This window comes from Felis catus, chromosome B4 (assembly GCF_018350175.1).
Source record: "Felis catus isolate Fca126 chromosome B4, F.catus_Fca126_mat1.0, whole genome shotgun sequence".
Lineage (NCBI taxonomy): Eukaryota > Metazoa > Chordata > Mammalia > Carnivora > Felidae > Felis > Felis catus.
In genome coordinates this window covers 119,885,381-119,902,039 of record NC_058374.1, presented here as the reverse complement: position 1 = coordinate 119,902,039, position 16,659 = coordinate 119,885,381, and the positions used below count along the sequence as shown (strand labels likewise).

The 16,659-nt window shown below is 35.8% G+C and overlaps 1 protein-coding gene across 18 annotated transcripts in view; it reads left to right on the top strand.

Annotated features, from left to right (window-relative positions):
* ANKS1B (ankyrin repeat and sterile alpha motif domain containing 1B) overlaps window positions 1–16,659 on the top strand; it is a 1,072,204-nt gene that overhangs the window by 668,151 nt on the left and 387,394 nt on the right. The window lies entirely within an intron of this gene.

Genomic DNA, 16,659 nt, shown 5'->3' with positions numbered 1-16,659 from the left:
AACCTGTTTAACTTCTTTTCTCCCTATTTTCCTGATGTTACTTGACCACTGAATCCTCATTTTACATTATTCGTTTTATTATCTCAAACTTTACAAACTTCAACAAACCTTGTGTTAGCCTCTATCCTTGATTCCTTGAAAGAATCATTGTATATGGGTCAGTATCCAAAAATATATAAAGAACTTATCAAATTCAATACCCAAAAAGTAAATAGTCCAGTTAAGAAATGGGCAGAAGACATGAACAGAACTTTTCCAAAGAAAACATCCAGATAGCTAACAGACACATGAAAGGATGCTCAACATCACTCATCATCAGGGAAATACAAATAAAAACCACAATGACATATCACCTGTAGCCTGTCAGAATGGCTAAAATTAACAACACAAGAAACAACAGGTGTTGATAAGAATGCAAAAAAAGGGAAACCGTATCACCCTGCTGGTGGGAATACAAACTGGCACAGCAACTCTGGAAAACAGTATGGAGGTTCCTCAAAAAGTTAGAAATAGAACTACCCTACAACCCAGCAATTGCATTATTAGGTATTTACCCAAAGGATACAAAAATACAGATTCGAAGGGGTACATGCACCCCAATGTTTATAGCAACATTATCAACAATAGCCAAACTCTGGGGGTGGGGGGGCAAATGTCCATCAACTGATGAATTGATGAAGAAGGTGTGGTGTATACACACACACACACACACACAGGAATATTACTCAACCGTCAAAAGGGTGAAATCTTGCCATTTGCAACGATGTGGATGTAGCTAGAATGTATTATGCTAAGTGAGATAAGTCAATCAGAGAAAGACAAATACCATGTGGTTTCATTCATATGTGGAATTTAAGAAACAAAACAGATGAACATATGGGAAAGGGGAAAAAGAGGGAGAAGGAAACAACAAGAGATTCTTGATAGAGAACAAACAAGGTTGATGGAGAGAATTGGGTGACAGATGGGGTAGATGGGTGATAGGTATTAAAGAGGGCACTTGTGATGAGCACTGGACGCAGTATGTAAGTGATAAATCACTGAATCCTACTCCTGAAACCAATATTGCACTGTATATATATGTGTTTGAATAAAACAAAAAAAATGTGCCCTACTTTGTGCAAGGCACTCTATTAGGTACTACAGGGACAAATAGATGATTAAGGCATGACTTCCATCATTTAGGTGTTTGAAGTCTGGTGAAAGACATATACATAAATACTACACAGCAACTAAAGTGAAATGTACCATGTAAGAGGCACAAATAATGTGCTGTGGGAATTTATGGGAAGAAGAAATTATTCCTACTAGAGTATCCCAGAAGGCCTTAGACAAGACATGGAAGGACCTTGAAGGACCAATAGAATAAAACCATGAGGAAATTGGAAATGAGGAGGAGGGTAGCCACAGTATATAACAGGTAGAGAGGATAGCATGAGCAAAATGAGGGGTGCAAGAAGGCATTCTCTTAATATGGATAGAACGGAATATGGATGAAGTTGGGGCAGATTAAGCCCAAATAATGAAGAGACTTGAAAGCCATATAATGATGATAACTCTAATAATAAATGCCAATAGTCATAGTTTTAATATGCTAATACTAATGGTAGTTAACATTTATTGAGGATTTGCCATATGCCAAAGACTATTCTAAGTATTATTTAATTTCTCAATAACCCTATAAGGTAAATACTTATTTTTTTAGATTCTTCTAATTTTATAGGCAAGGAAATGGATCTAAAAACAGGTTTTGCTCATAGTCATATAGGAGTTTCCTCTTTACTTCTTAAACTTGGAAAAATTGCCAGAGCTCATATGCTAAGTAAGCTGTTACAAGGCTCTAAACCATCCTCTAATTACAAAAGGCTATTGAAATCAAGGGCAGGAAGAATGTACAGTTCTATCTTAGACTATATACTAAGTTAAAATAGACAATTCTACTGAGATTAGGCATATATTCTACTAAACCCATTTATTGTGATGACATTTAGTTAATCCAGAACATGCATTAGATTTAGATGTTCACTGTGGTTGATATAAATGAACGGTACAATCTAAGGTTTATTATATTATTGCTAACCTCTTTTCCTACATTGTCTGTATTTAGTGTGTGTGTGTGTGTGTGTGTGTGTGTGTGTCATAATAAAGCATTATTTTTATTATCCTAGTATGAAGTTAGTAATTCAGTATGAATTCAGAGAATCGGGAAAAGGTTGAAGAGATACCTGGTTTGGGATCTATAATTGAGCTAGCATTTGGTCTTGACAGGATTTCATAAACTTTGTGTTCCTACTGTTTTACTCAAAGCACATCTAAAACTACAATGATGTTGTTGTTGTTGTTGTTGTTGTTTTATTGTATGCATGGTCCTAAGTTACTTATCTGTGACCCATTAGGTGAACTATGAGTACACAGTTATTCTCAATTAAACCATATTTCATACAGTCCACAGCAGAAAGCCACTTTTGTCAAAACCAATAGAGAAGAAAATAGAAGTTCTAGATAAAATACTATATACATGAAAGAAACAAAATCCATTAAACAAAACATACATATTGAGACTGAAAACATAGATACATTCATGTAAAATTTCAGGCTCTGAACCTAAAAACAGGAAGCACAGGAATATTTTCCCATATTAATACCACTACAATACAATCTGGGCAGACTTTGCTAAATATTCATGGGAACTTAAAGATGTTATTTGACTGCTAGAAGAATCCAACATAGAACAAAGTATTCCGTGGACACAGCAGAAAGCAACATGTTGGAAATTTCATCTGCATGTTATTTTAAAAAACAAAACAAATGGTGACCATAGCAAAACAGTATCACAAAGCAGTGCCAATGTTGGCTGCCAACACAGCGAAGCCTACACCTCCCCAGTGTTACGCGATGGGGAAGGTGGATTAACAAAATTCTCTTGTTTTGAGTTTAACTTTTATTGTCCTGAATTGGTCATGTGCTCAACCCTGAGTGAAACACACTGGCCAGGGGAGCATAAGTGGCCAGATGTATTCGTTACCTATTGCTGTATAGCAAACTACCACAAAGTTTAACAGCTTGAAACAACACACATTTTTTTTATCTGATAGTTTCTGTGGTCAGGAATCTGGGCAAGGCTTAACTGGGTTCTTCACACTTTTACTTTCTCACAAGGTTTCAATCTAATATGTTGGCCAGGGCTGGGGATTTATCTGTGGGAGGATCCACTTTCAAGCTCACTGATATGATTATTGGCAAGATTCAGCTCTTTTGGGGGCCTCAGTTCCTCGCTGGCTTTTGGCCAGCGGCTTTCCTTAATACGTTGCCATGGGCCTCAACATAGCAACTTGCTTCATCAAAACCATCAAGGGAGGGGATTTCCTAGTAAGGTGGAAGTCAGGATTTTTGCAAAGTGACATCGTCGCAGTGTTGAGGTATTCTGTTGGTTAGAAGCAAGCTATTCAAAGGGAGGGACAACTGCATAAAGCCATTAATATCAGGAAAAAATAATCAATGGGGCCAGCTTACAAGCCACCTACCACAACATGTGTCCATCCCTGAAGACAGTGTGCAAGAAATTGTTTCCGAAGCACAGGAACTGGAAGTGAGGGAGGTGGTAAGGGCCCCAAGGAAAACTGGTCATTATCAGAAGGAGATGGATGCTACATGGTGAATGTAGCTGTTCATATCACATTCCCTGGTTTGGTTCAGAGTTGTACAGAAAACAGAAGAGAAAGCTCTTTTTCTACCTCCATGACTCTGAATCTTTATGAATCTCAATGTTTATTTTAAATTACTTAATTGTATGTTTGCATTATGGGATAAAGATGTTTTGGTTTGTTAATTCAACATTTCTAGGCCACTTCTATTCCTTTTTTATTTTTGATGTATGTTATAGTTTTCAGCCAATGCCTCTATCTGAAATAGATTAAAATTTCTATTATGTGGCATTGCTGAGATTATCTTAAATGTGAAGGATTAGACACAGGCTTGAGGTTTAAATTCTTTCAACACCCATCTCACTTTACCTAAAAAAAACATTTTATGGTTGCTGGGAAAATGAAGCAAAACCAAGTCTTTAGTCCTGAATTTTCAGAATTTTAGTAGAAAATGGAAATTAGTGTTAACCTTGAGGTTAGAAATATTTGGGGGCAGGAGGCTTCTGTTTTATAGAAATCATAGATTTAGCAGTTGGCTGTATCAAGAAAGTAAATAAGTCTCCATCGCAAAAGGTATTTACCCTACCCATGAGATTTCAAAATAGTTAAAATTGTCAGACTAAGATGAAGAGATGAATTCAGTGTCTCATCTGTTTTCATACTTAGTCATAATCATTTGTTAGAGGGTGATAGGTGTTAAATCTGACCCAGAGTTTCTTTGAGAGAGATTTATTTCAAAATCATGGATTTCATAGATACAGTACTTGACTGACTCAGCAAGTTAATTTTTTGAAATTTATGTTTGGAGAGTCAATTATTATTAATAATATTAATAACAGTAACAATTATATTAATAAAGGTACAATAGTAAACATATGTACTATGTTTATTATGGATAAATACTTAATATAGCTAATAATGTATAGCTAATATGTATTATTATAGAAAATGTTTTTATTATTATTTTCATTAATATTTGTTCAGTTCATGCTATATATCAATTATCATTGTAAGCACTTTTCATAATTACCAATACTTTTGATCTTCAGGGCAATTACCTTTAAAAAAATAGTGTATTAATTTCCTTTTCACCACTCTGTAATACATGCACAGAACACTTGGAATTTGAGTATTAAGAGTTTATTTGTCATCACTATCAATTAGACAAGAGTTTCTCATTGTGAAGAATCAACCCCATATCTAACGTCTGCAGTTGAGGAATGGCAGGATAAGTTGCTTTCACAAGAAATCCCCTCAGCCATTGAACCAGGGCTTGCTTTGAAAGTTTCTAAGAGACTGAGGATATTTGGAATCTTCTCTACTTATACACTGTCTCTTAAATATTTACTTGGGTCATTTTGTCTCTTTTCTCTATAACAGGGAGAGACTTACAGGCTTCCTGTGTTCCTTCCTTCCAGTTTCCTCCCTGCATTATTCTATCTCTCACATCCTCCCAGATGATGTTTGTGCAATAAAAATTTGATCATATGTCTCTGTTCTTCAGAAAGAAAATAGTTACTCTTTTTCTTGGCAAACAAGTTCCTTGACGACCTACCTCCTGCCTACCTAACTTGCCCTATTTCCTGTGTCATTCTCCTCCTTAGGCGTGCATGTATAACTTTTGAATTCCAGCAATAATGAATCATTTCAATCATGTTTTATTCAAACATACTTTTCTCCCATGCTATTTCCTCTGCCTGGATACCACTGTATTAGGATTCTCCAGAGAGGTGCTTGGATGGTTCAGTCGGTTAAGCATGGACTTCAACTCAGGTCATGATCTCACGGATCATGGATTCGAGCCCCACGTCAGGCTCTGTGCTGACAACTCAGAGCCTGGAGCCTGCTTTGGATTCTATGTCTCCATCTCTCTCTGCCCTTCCCCACTCATGCTCTGTCTCTGTCTCTCTCTCAAAAATAAATAAACATAAAAAACAATTTTAAAAAAGGATTCTCCAGAGAAACAGAATCAATAGGATAGATAGATAAATAGACAGACAGACATAGATATATACAAAAGAGCATATTTGTTATAGGAATTGGCTCACATGATTATGGAAACTGGGAAGTTCCATAATCTGCTATCTGCAAATTGGAGAATCAGGAAAGCCAGTGGTATAATTTAGTTCTAGTCTGAAGGCCCAAGACTCTCAGGGACTGTCAATATAAGTCCTGATCCAATGTCAGAGTGTAGGAGGAGATGACTGTCCCAGTTCAAGTAAACCCACCCCTCTTCTAACTTTTTGTTCTAATAGATCCTCAACAAATTGGCTGATACACACACATGTTGGGCATCTTCTTTATTCTGTCTACAGATTCAAATGTTAATCTCCTCTGGAAACACTGTGACAAACTTACACAGAAATAATTGTTTTACCAGCTTCCTGAGCATCCTTAGCCCAGTCAAAATGACACATAAAATTAACCATCAGAACCATCTTCCTTTTATTTGCCTTACAAGTTCCTGCTAAATATTCAAATCTCACATAAAATGAACTTTTCTGTAAGCTCTCTACCCAAGCAAAATTAAGCATCCTTCCTTGCCTTCTACATTTTTTATATCTTGTACACATCTTCATTATAGCATTCATCATCTGCATGGTAATTTTATCCCTACTATCCTGTAAGATCTTTGAGAGCAGTACAGTTTGCCTTGCCTCCCTGGGCCTAATACAGTGACTGGTGCACAGGAGACCTCAATGACTTAATGCTGTAATTAGCTTCTCCTCAAAGAAGATTCAAACACTTGCCAGAAGCCTTAAAAGAAGGAAAAAAGGAAAGAAATCAACGGAATTACTATTTTTTTCCAATCAGGTATGGCCTATATATATATGTATTTTTTGTTGTCTGCCAGAAGATTTTAGCATTTTAAGCTTAAATTTCACTTCCTATTTTAGATCATACCCCAGCGCATAAGTTGTCAGATCTGTTTTGTAAAGGCTGGTATTTCTTAAGTGCTTCATGAAGTTTTAGTTCAAAATAAAATTTAAGGCCTTAGGGAAAATTTAATGTGAGCTCCTGAATTCCCTTAGCATTTAAACACCAAAGTATGATCTTGGAGTATTTTCCTATTGAAATCTTGGCTTTATGATCCAGAACGCTATTGACCGACAACATTCCACAATTCCTGAAATGACTAATTCCTTTCCTTCTTCTGTTGTCTTCCACCTCTGCTTTCTATTTCTGTTTTTGTGCTTCAGAATGGTTGTCCTTTTATCAGTGGAAGAAGCATTGTTTGTATTGTATTATCTCTGTTCTGCTAACTTTCATTGTCAACTTTTCTCCATAAAGAAATAGATATGTAGTTTATGATGCTTAGCTCAGAGGACATTTAGGATTGGAAAAATGAGATACTGATACTTTTTCGTTAAAAACAGAATTGTTTGTCAGGATCTTTCTTACACTATTCTACAGGAACGAGCACTGTTCACTCCAGTTCCTATACCTGTATTACAGGATATGAACGACAGGAAAGCAGCTTCATGTGGAGATCAACACTATAGTCATTAGTTGAATGTGCAATTTCTCTCCCAAATGTGGGCCTAGTTTTCTTTTTTCTTTTAATGTTTTTATTTATTTTTGAGACAGAAGGACAGAGTGTGAGTGAGGGAGGGGCATAGAGAGAGGGAGACACAGAATCAGAAGCAGGCTCCAGGCTCTGAGCTGTCAGCACAGAGCCCCACACCTGGATGGTACTCATGAACTGAACCATGAGATCATGACCTGAGCGGAAGTCTGACGCTTAACCGAATGAATCACCCAAGTGCCCCTGGGCCTAGTTTTCTTAAGTTCAGTGGGCTTTTTTTTTTTTAACCAATCTCTTCAAAAATGACCAATCTTTATTTGAAATGTGTTGGAATAAATAACTAATGATGCCTTTTGTTGATTACAAAGCTGGGAATAAGAATTATCCTTTCTTGCCATTTCTTGCTCCACCTTTCTTCTCTTTTCACTTTTAGCCGCATGTGAGGACAGGCTGCTGGGGGGCTGCAGACCTAGGTGTTGGTGCATATTAGATAAGACAAAGGCCCTAATGAAATCATGGGTTTGGGGATGCTGATCACTTCACAGTGCAGTGAACTTTCCTCTGTTATTTGGCCACACTGCTCACTTCATGCAGTTTATGTGTTTGAAACAAAGAGAAGAACTATGCAAGGAAAAGCACTTTGAGAGACCAAATGAGCAACACCAGTATGGATCCTATTGACAGTATGGATATGCCTAGCATTTCAATAGCTCTTTATAGTTCATACTGACTTTTCACATAAATTTCATTTCAACTTCAAACAAAAGCATAAAATAGGTGGGGTGAAATGTCACCCTCGTTTTGTCGATGAGGAACTAAGCCCCCCAAACTTGCCCACGCAGAACAGCACTCTTTTTACTGTTCCATGCTCCATCTCAAGAATCGAAGCAACACATATTTTCATAGTGGAGAATAGACAGGATTCAAACCCAGGCAGACCAGCTCCAGGGCCTGGGCTCTTAATCACCATGTGCACTTCCTCTTGTTGAGGCAGCACCTTCCTAGACCCACACACAGAGACAACCATGCATTGCAGAACAGACAGGCTGAGCACCTGATGTGGAAACAACACTGAAGTTGAAGTCTTTTAGAATCACAGAAAAGCCCTTTGTTAAAGCGAAATAAAAATATCCAAATGATAGGATTTACCCCCTTTCCACCTTTCATTGTTCCATCCCCCCTTTTCTCATTGTTTTTACACTTCAGAAGCCAAGAATAATGAGTGTAAGATGAAGGTGGGAAGGAGAACAAACAGGAAAAACTGGGAAACCCTTTTAAAACAATCTTGCTGGGATGGGTATGTGTGAATATTCTCCTGAAAAGGGCAAGTTTCCTGTCCTTTGCATCTAGAAGAGAGAAGCAGGATAGAGTAGCAGCTAAGAGCTTAGGCTCTGGAGCGAGGCTGTCAGGGTACTAGTCTAAAGTTGGGCAACTTTGAAAACACGTAACCTTTGTGTATCTTGTTTTCCTTCCCTGTAAAAGTAGACAATAACCATACTAGTTCATGAGGTTGTCATGAAAATAAGATGAGTCAGTACACGTAGAACATTTAGAACCTGACCACAGGAAATGCATGTTTGCTTTATTTTACATAAGGAAATATTTTAAAGGCCTGACACATGGCAGCTGCTCAATAAATGTTAGCTCCCTTCCTTTATATATGGCTTAGATTGCTGGAAAGACTCACAGTCTTTGAAAAGTATGTACCATACGTCAGTTACCTTGGTGTAAGGATAAATAGGTATTTGTTACATTTTTGAGGGGTTAGTTTCTTTTTTTTTTTAACTTTTTTAGAAGGCTCTCCTTTATCCCTTCCTAAATGCCATTTTCCTACTTCACAAATTTGAAAACTACTGCGTCTGCTAAGTCATTTTACCCACCTTATCTCTCTCATCAGTTTCATGGAGTAGCACCTATTGAAACAGATGGTGTATTAGGTTTTTCTTTTGCTCATGGAAACTGCCATCGACTTAAGTGTTTTTTTCTAATTCATTTTTCCTCTCTATTCAGTTACAAGAAGTAGTCATGTTTGTAAGTTTTAATTCTTCTCCTATCAAATGACGTTTTCTAAGTGGCAAATCAGTTTCCCCCCATCCTCTAAATTGCATAAGTGCAGGGATGTCCAAAGCTATATCTCCACTTCCTAGAAAAATGATTGAAACAAGAGGCACTTTATAATATTTACTGAAGAAATCAGTCAATGCTGAAGGAATGAATAAAGTATGGGAAGAAGTATCCTCCTCTCCAATTAACTAGAACCTTATTAAGAGATGTCTGAAATTAATCAGAGTATCAGTTGCCTTCTACTTTGAAAGAGAAAATTAACTTCAGAAACCTAAACTGATATCATGTAATTATTTAATACAATTATAACAGTTTTCAGACTATATCCTGGAGCAAGCACATACTAATCTCAGTCTCCTAGGCCTTCTGTGGCTATATGATATACAGTCAGAACAGTTAAGAACATGTCAAAATTAAGCTAGCACTCTACCCTGCCAGTATCACTATGCCATTACAATATAGAGAGGACATTAGCCTTTAAATTTACTGCTGCAGGGGCACTTGGGTGGCTCAGTCAGTTAAGCATCCAACTTCAGCTCAGGGCATGATCTCGCAGTCTATGAGTTCGAGCCCCACATCGGGCTCTATGCTGACAACTCAGAGCCTGGAGCCTGCTTCAGATTCTGTGTCTCCTTCTCTCTCTGTCCTTCCCCCACTTGCTCTTTCTCTCTCTCTCTCTCTCTCAAAAATAAATAAACATTAAAAAAATTTAAATTTACTGCCTCAAATTCTCTTTTACTAGGTATCAAACTGTCTCATTCCCTCACTACATTCCAGTCTGTGTCCACATTTCACCTTTTCAGAGGGGCATTCTCTGACAATTCTACCTAAAATAAGTAACTTTCCTCATCATCATTCTTTATTTCCTTTCCCTTCCTTATTTTTTCAATTTTTTCAACTAAATTTATTCAGGTATATCTGATCTATAATAAACTGCACAAACTTAAAGTGTATAGTTTGATGTATGGCAAGTAGACGTACCTTGAAACTATTACCACAATCAAGAAAATAAACACCTATCATCTCCAAAAATTTTCTGTCACTTGTTAATCCTTCCCATTCTTCTTTCTCCCATTGCCAGGTAGCCACTGATCGGTTCTCTATCACTAGAGATAATTTTGCATTCTCTAGAAATGTATATAAATGGAATCATACAGAATGTAGTCTTTTGGGGGAAGTCTGGTTTCTTTTACTCTGTAAAATTATTTAGACTTTCATCCATGTGTTACATTAATGAACTGTTCCATTCTATTGCTGAGTAATATTCTATTATATGAATATGCAACAATTCCTTTATTCACTTGTTTGTTGATGAACATTTAGACTGTTTTGAGTTGTTGGCTATTGCAAATAAAGCTGCTAGGAACATTCCTGTACAAGTCTCTGTATGGCATATGCTTTCATTTCTCTTGGGTAACTACTCAATAGTAGAATGACTGGGCCATATAGTAGATGTATGTTTGACTTTTCAAGAAATTATCAAACTATTTCCCAAAGAGGTTGTACCATTTTACATTCCCACCAAAAGTGCCTGAGAGTCCCACTGATTCACATCATTGTCAACATTTGGTGTGGTCAGCCTTTTTAATTTTAGACATATTAATAAGTGTTTTCGCTTGCATTTTCCTAATGTCTAATGATGTTGAGCATCTTTCCATGTACTTATGTGACATCTGTATATCTTCTTTGAACAGACAGAGTCTGTTAAAATCTTTTGCCCATTTAAAAAAACAACTTTTTGGGCGCCTGGGTGGCTCAGTTGGTTAAGTGTCCGACTTCAGCTCAGGTCACGATCTCGCGGTCCGTGAGTTCGAGCCCCGCGTCAGGCTCTGGGCTGATGGCTCAGAGCCTGGAGCCTGCTTCCCATTCTGTGTCCCCCCTCTCTCTGCCCCTCCCCTGTTCATGCTCTGTCTCTCTCTGTCTCAAAAATAAATAAATGTAAAAAAAAATTCAAAAAAATAAAAAAACAACTTTTTATTAGTGAATTTTTAGAGTTCTTTATACATTTGTGATATAGTCTGTTATCAGATATAATTTGCAAATATTTTTTCTTTAGTCCATAGTTTTGTCTTTTCATTCTCTTAATGTTGCCTTTCAAAGAACAGAGTTTTAAAATTTTGATTAATTTTAATGATCATTTTCTTTTTTAGAATTGTGATTTTAGTGCCTAACCCAAGTTCAAAATTTTTCTTAATTTTTTTTCCATATTGTTTCTTGTAGAAGTTTAATGGTTTTAGATTTTACATTTAGGCCTATGATACATTTTGAGCTAATTTTTATATACGCTGTGAGATATAGATTGAAATCCATTTTTTTGTGTATATAGAATTCCCAATTATTCCAACATAATTCATTAAAAAGTCTCTCCTTTCTCCACAGAATTACCCTTCACTTTTATCAAAAATCAATTGATTCTCTGTCAGTCTGTTTCTAAACCATCTCTTCAGTTCCATTGGCCTATTTATCTGTCTTAACACTAACACCCCCACTGTCCTGATGAGCATGACCATGACTTTATGATAAGTAAAGTCAAGTAGTATACCTTCTCCTACTTTGTTCTTCTTCAAAGTTATTTTGGTTATTTTGGGTTCCTTGTGTTTCTATGTGAATTTTAGAACAAACTTGACAATTTACACATACACACATACAAAGCCTCCTGGGATTTTGACTGGGATTACATTAAATCTATAGATAAATTTGGGAAGAACAGACATGCTAACAATGTTGAGTCCTCTAATCCATGAATACAGTATATCTTTCCATTTATTTAGGTCTTATATGATTTCTTCCAGCAATGCTTTGTAATTTTAAGTGTACAGGTCCAGAACATCTTTTGACAGATTTATGCCTTAGAATTTCAAGTTTTTGATGCTATGATAAATTATGATTTTTAAAATTTCAAGTTCTATGTGCTTATTGATAGTATATACAAATACAGTTGATTTTTGTATATTATATTCTGCAACCTTGAAAAACGCACTTATTCTGGTAGCATTTGTGTGGATCTCATAAGATTTTATACACAGATAATTATATCATATATAATTATATCAGATAATTATATCATATTATATCATATATATCAACAGAAACTTCTTCCTTTCTAATCTAGATGGATTTTATTTCTTTTTCCAGTCTTATTGTGCTGGCTAGAACCTCCAGTACAATATTAGATGGAAGTGGTGATAGTGGACATCCTTGCCTTGTTTCCTAATCTTAGAGGAAAGCATCAGTCTTTCACAATTAAGTACGATGCTAGCTGTAGGTGCCTTTTATCGGGTTTGAAAAAATCCTTTCTAGTTTCCTGAGTTTTTATGAGGAATAGTTGTTGACTTTTGTCAAATGATCTTTTTTTCTGCTTTTTCTGCCTCTACTGAGATGATCATGTCGTTTTTCTTTACAAATTAATATGGTGAGGTACATTGTTTGTTTTTTTTAATTTTTTTTAGCATTTATTTATTTTTGAGACAGAGAGAGAGAGAGAGCATGAACAGGGGAGGGTCAGAGAAAGAGAGAGACACAGAATCTGAAACAGGCTTCAGGCTCTGAGCTGTTAGCATAGAGCCCGACGCAGGGCTCGAACCCACGGACCGTGAGATCATGACCTGAGCCGAAGTCGGACGCTTAACCGACTGAGCCACCAGGCGCTCTTTGTTTTTTTAATGTTGAAAAAAAGACTTGTATTATTGAGATTAACTCAACTTGGTCATGTTTCATTATCTTTTATGTATTATTGAATATTATTTTCCAAATTTTGTTAAGAATTTCTGCCTCTATATCCATAAAAACATTGGTCTATAGTTTTCTTTTCTCAAGATGTCATTGTCTGACTTTGTATCAGAGTAATTATGACCTCATAAAATGAATTGGAAAGTATTCTTTTCAGTTTTCTGGAAGAGTTTGTTTAGAATTGGTATTATTTCTTCCTTATACATTGGGTAGCATTCACCATTGAAGGCATTGATGAGGTTTAGAGTTTTCTTTCTGGAAGGTTTTAACTAGATTTATGGAAGGGGAAAGAGTTGATATCCTATTTTGAAATAATCCTAGAAAAGTATATATGTCAATAGAGCAGGGAAAGATATAATATCTATGAATAGAGAAGTATCACAAAATCTAGAAGTTAAAAAGAGAAAAATAGAATACAAAGGTCTGTCACCAGACCAACAAAGATTCAAAAAAGAAAATGAAGAAACAATAATGTACATAAATGTAAATAGAAAATACGATGGAATGATTAAAATTAAGCATGACTGTCATTATGCAAAATTGTACTTATCCATTAAAGTGCAAACCACTAGACTAGTTTTTTAAATTCCAGTTTAAAATATAATTACAGTTATAAACTATTTATAACAGTCACATTTTAAAAGTTAAAAATAATGGATAGACACCAAAATCAAGATTCATAAGAGTAAAAATTGATAAATTGAACTTCTTCAAAATTAAAAACTTTAACTCTACAGGAAATTCTGTGAGGAAAATAAAAATATAGACTACAGACTAGTAGAAAATATTTGCAAATCAAAAATATAAGAAATGCCTCTAACTAGAATATATAAAGAACTTTCAAAACTCAACAGTATAAAACCAACCAATCCAATTCAAAAATAGACAAGCGAAATTAGTCAGAGAAAGACAAATATCATATGACTTCACTCATATGAGGACTTTAAGAGACAAAACAGATGAACATAAGGGAAGGGAAACAAAAATAATATAAAAATAGGGAGGGGGATGAAACGAGAGACTTTTAAATATGGAGAACAAACAGAGGGTTTCTGGAGGGATTGTGGGACGGGGGATGGGCTAAATGGGTAAGGGGCATTAAGGAATCTAATCCTAAAATCATTGTTGCACTATATGCTAACTAATTTGGATGTAAATTTTTAAAAAAATAGACAAAAGACATGCACAGACATTTTACCAAAAAAGATATATAGATGGCAATAAGCACATAAAAATATGTTTAACCTTATTAGCCATGAGGAAAATGGAAATTAAAACCACAATGTAGTATTACTATGCATCTATCAGAATAGCTAAAATTTTAAAAAAATAGTGATAACACTAATTCTGGTGAGATGTGAAGAAACTCAATCTTTTGTGCATTGCTGGTGGGAATATAAAATAATACAACCACTCTGGAAAATAATATGACAATTTATTATAAAACTAAACATGTGCTTACCATATGAGCAAGTAATTGCACTCTTGAATATTTATCCCAGAGCAATGAAAACTTATGTTCATACAAAAACTTGTACACAATGTTTATAAGAGCTTTATTTGTAACAACTAAGAAGTAGAAACAACCCAAAGCCCATCAATGGGTGAGTCATTAAGCAAACTGTGGTATATTCATATCATGGAATAGTACTCTGAAACAAAAAGGAATGAGCTATTGATACAAGAATAATTTGTATGGATTTCAAGAAAATTATGCTGAATGAAAAAAGCCAGTCCTGGGATGCCTGGGTGGCTCAGTCCTTTAAACCTCTGGCTTCAGCTCAGGTCATGATCTCGCAGTTCAGGAGTTCAAGCCCCACATTGGGCTCTGGGTTGACAGCTCAGAGCCTGGAGCCTGCTTCAGATTGTGTCTCCCTCTCTCTCTGCCCCTCCTCCATTTGTTCTCTCTCTCTCTCTCTCTCTCTCTCTCAAAAATAAATAAAACATAAAAAAAAGAAAAAAAAAAGCCAGTCCCAAAGTTTCCATACTATATGATTCTATGTATATAACATTCTTGAGATGACAAATTGATAAAGATGGAGAACAGATTGGTAGCTGCCAGAGGTTAAGGAGTGGGAGAGAGAGGGAGACAGCTATGGTCATAAAAGGATAGCAGGAAGGATTCTTATGATGGCACTGTCTTTATCTTGACTGTGATGATGGTCACACAATTTATGTGTGATAAAATTGTGTGGAACTAAACACATACACACACACACACACAAATGAGTGCATGTAAAACTGGTGAAAAATAATAATATAATAATGCAAATAATATAATAATGCAATATAATAATGCAAATAATATCAATGCATTTTATCAATGCCAATTGCCTGTTTGTGATATTGTACTATAGTTGTAAAAGATATTAAGATTGGGGAAAATCGAATGAAGCCTATACAGAATCTTTCTTTGTTTTTTAAGTTTATTTAGAGAGAGAGAGGCAGACAGACAGACAGACAGCACGCACATGAGTGGGGAAGGGTCAGAGAGATAATCCCAAGCAGTCTCCATGTCCCAATGCGGGATTTGAACCTGTGAACCGTGAGATCATGACCTGAGCAAAGGTCGGACATTTAACTGACTGAGCCGCCCAGGTGCTTCCAGAATCTCTCTTTCTTATTACTTTTCATAACTACTAGTGAATCTATGATTATCTCAAAATAAAGTTTTAAAAAAGACAATGGAGGGGTGGGTCTAGAGATATCAAAGAACTGAAAAAAGAATGGGGTATCCACCTTATGGACTATTATGTAGATATTTACAAGAATAAATTAGAGCTTATCATTTACTTGTTAGAATTTCCATAAGGCTTTGTTGAATGAAAAAAGTAAGGTTCAGAAAAGCAAGGGTAATATGATTATAATTTTATGAAACAATATCTGCAAATGTGTGTGTATTTGTACGTATGTACAAGGTTTTTTTTTTTTTAAGTTTATTTATTTTGAAAGAGAGAGAAAGCACAAGTTGGAGAGGGGCAGAGAGAGAAGAGAGAGCAAGAATCCCAAGCAGGCTCCGTACACCAGTGCAGAGCCTGATGAGGGGCTCAATGAGGGTCTCGATGAGGGGCTGGAACTCATAAGCCCAAACAGTGAGATCGTGACCTGAGCCAAAGTCAGGCGCTTAACGAACTGAGCCGCTCAGGTAGCCCAGTAAATTTTCTTGAATAAGTATTTTTTCGTCCTCTGTATGTTCTTAGAACAATTCACAGATATTGCTTATTATACAATTTCACCAGTTATGTCCATTTTGCTGGGGAACAGGTCCACGGAGCTCTTCACATTGCGAATCTGAAAGTAGTACCTCCAGATTATTTTTTTTAAAAGACTGTGCCACCTTTTAGGATGAGCACTGGGTGTTGTATGGAAACCAATTTGACAATAAATGTCATATATTGAAAATAAAATAAAATAAAATAAAATAAAATAAAATAAAATAAAATAAAATAAAATAAAATAAAATAAAAAGACTGTGCAAAGGAAATTCCTGCTTTTATCACATTCTCTGAGTTTCAGTTTCCTTATCTGAAACGGGGCTAATAATCCATATCACACTACGTAGGACATAGTATCTCTGAATAACTATTAATTTATTTTTCCCTCCATTTATCTCACTTTGGGGACTTAGAGAAGTTCTATTGAATAAAGGTAATGTGTTGTTATGCTTGAAGAATTTTAAGACTCCAAGAAAGTATT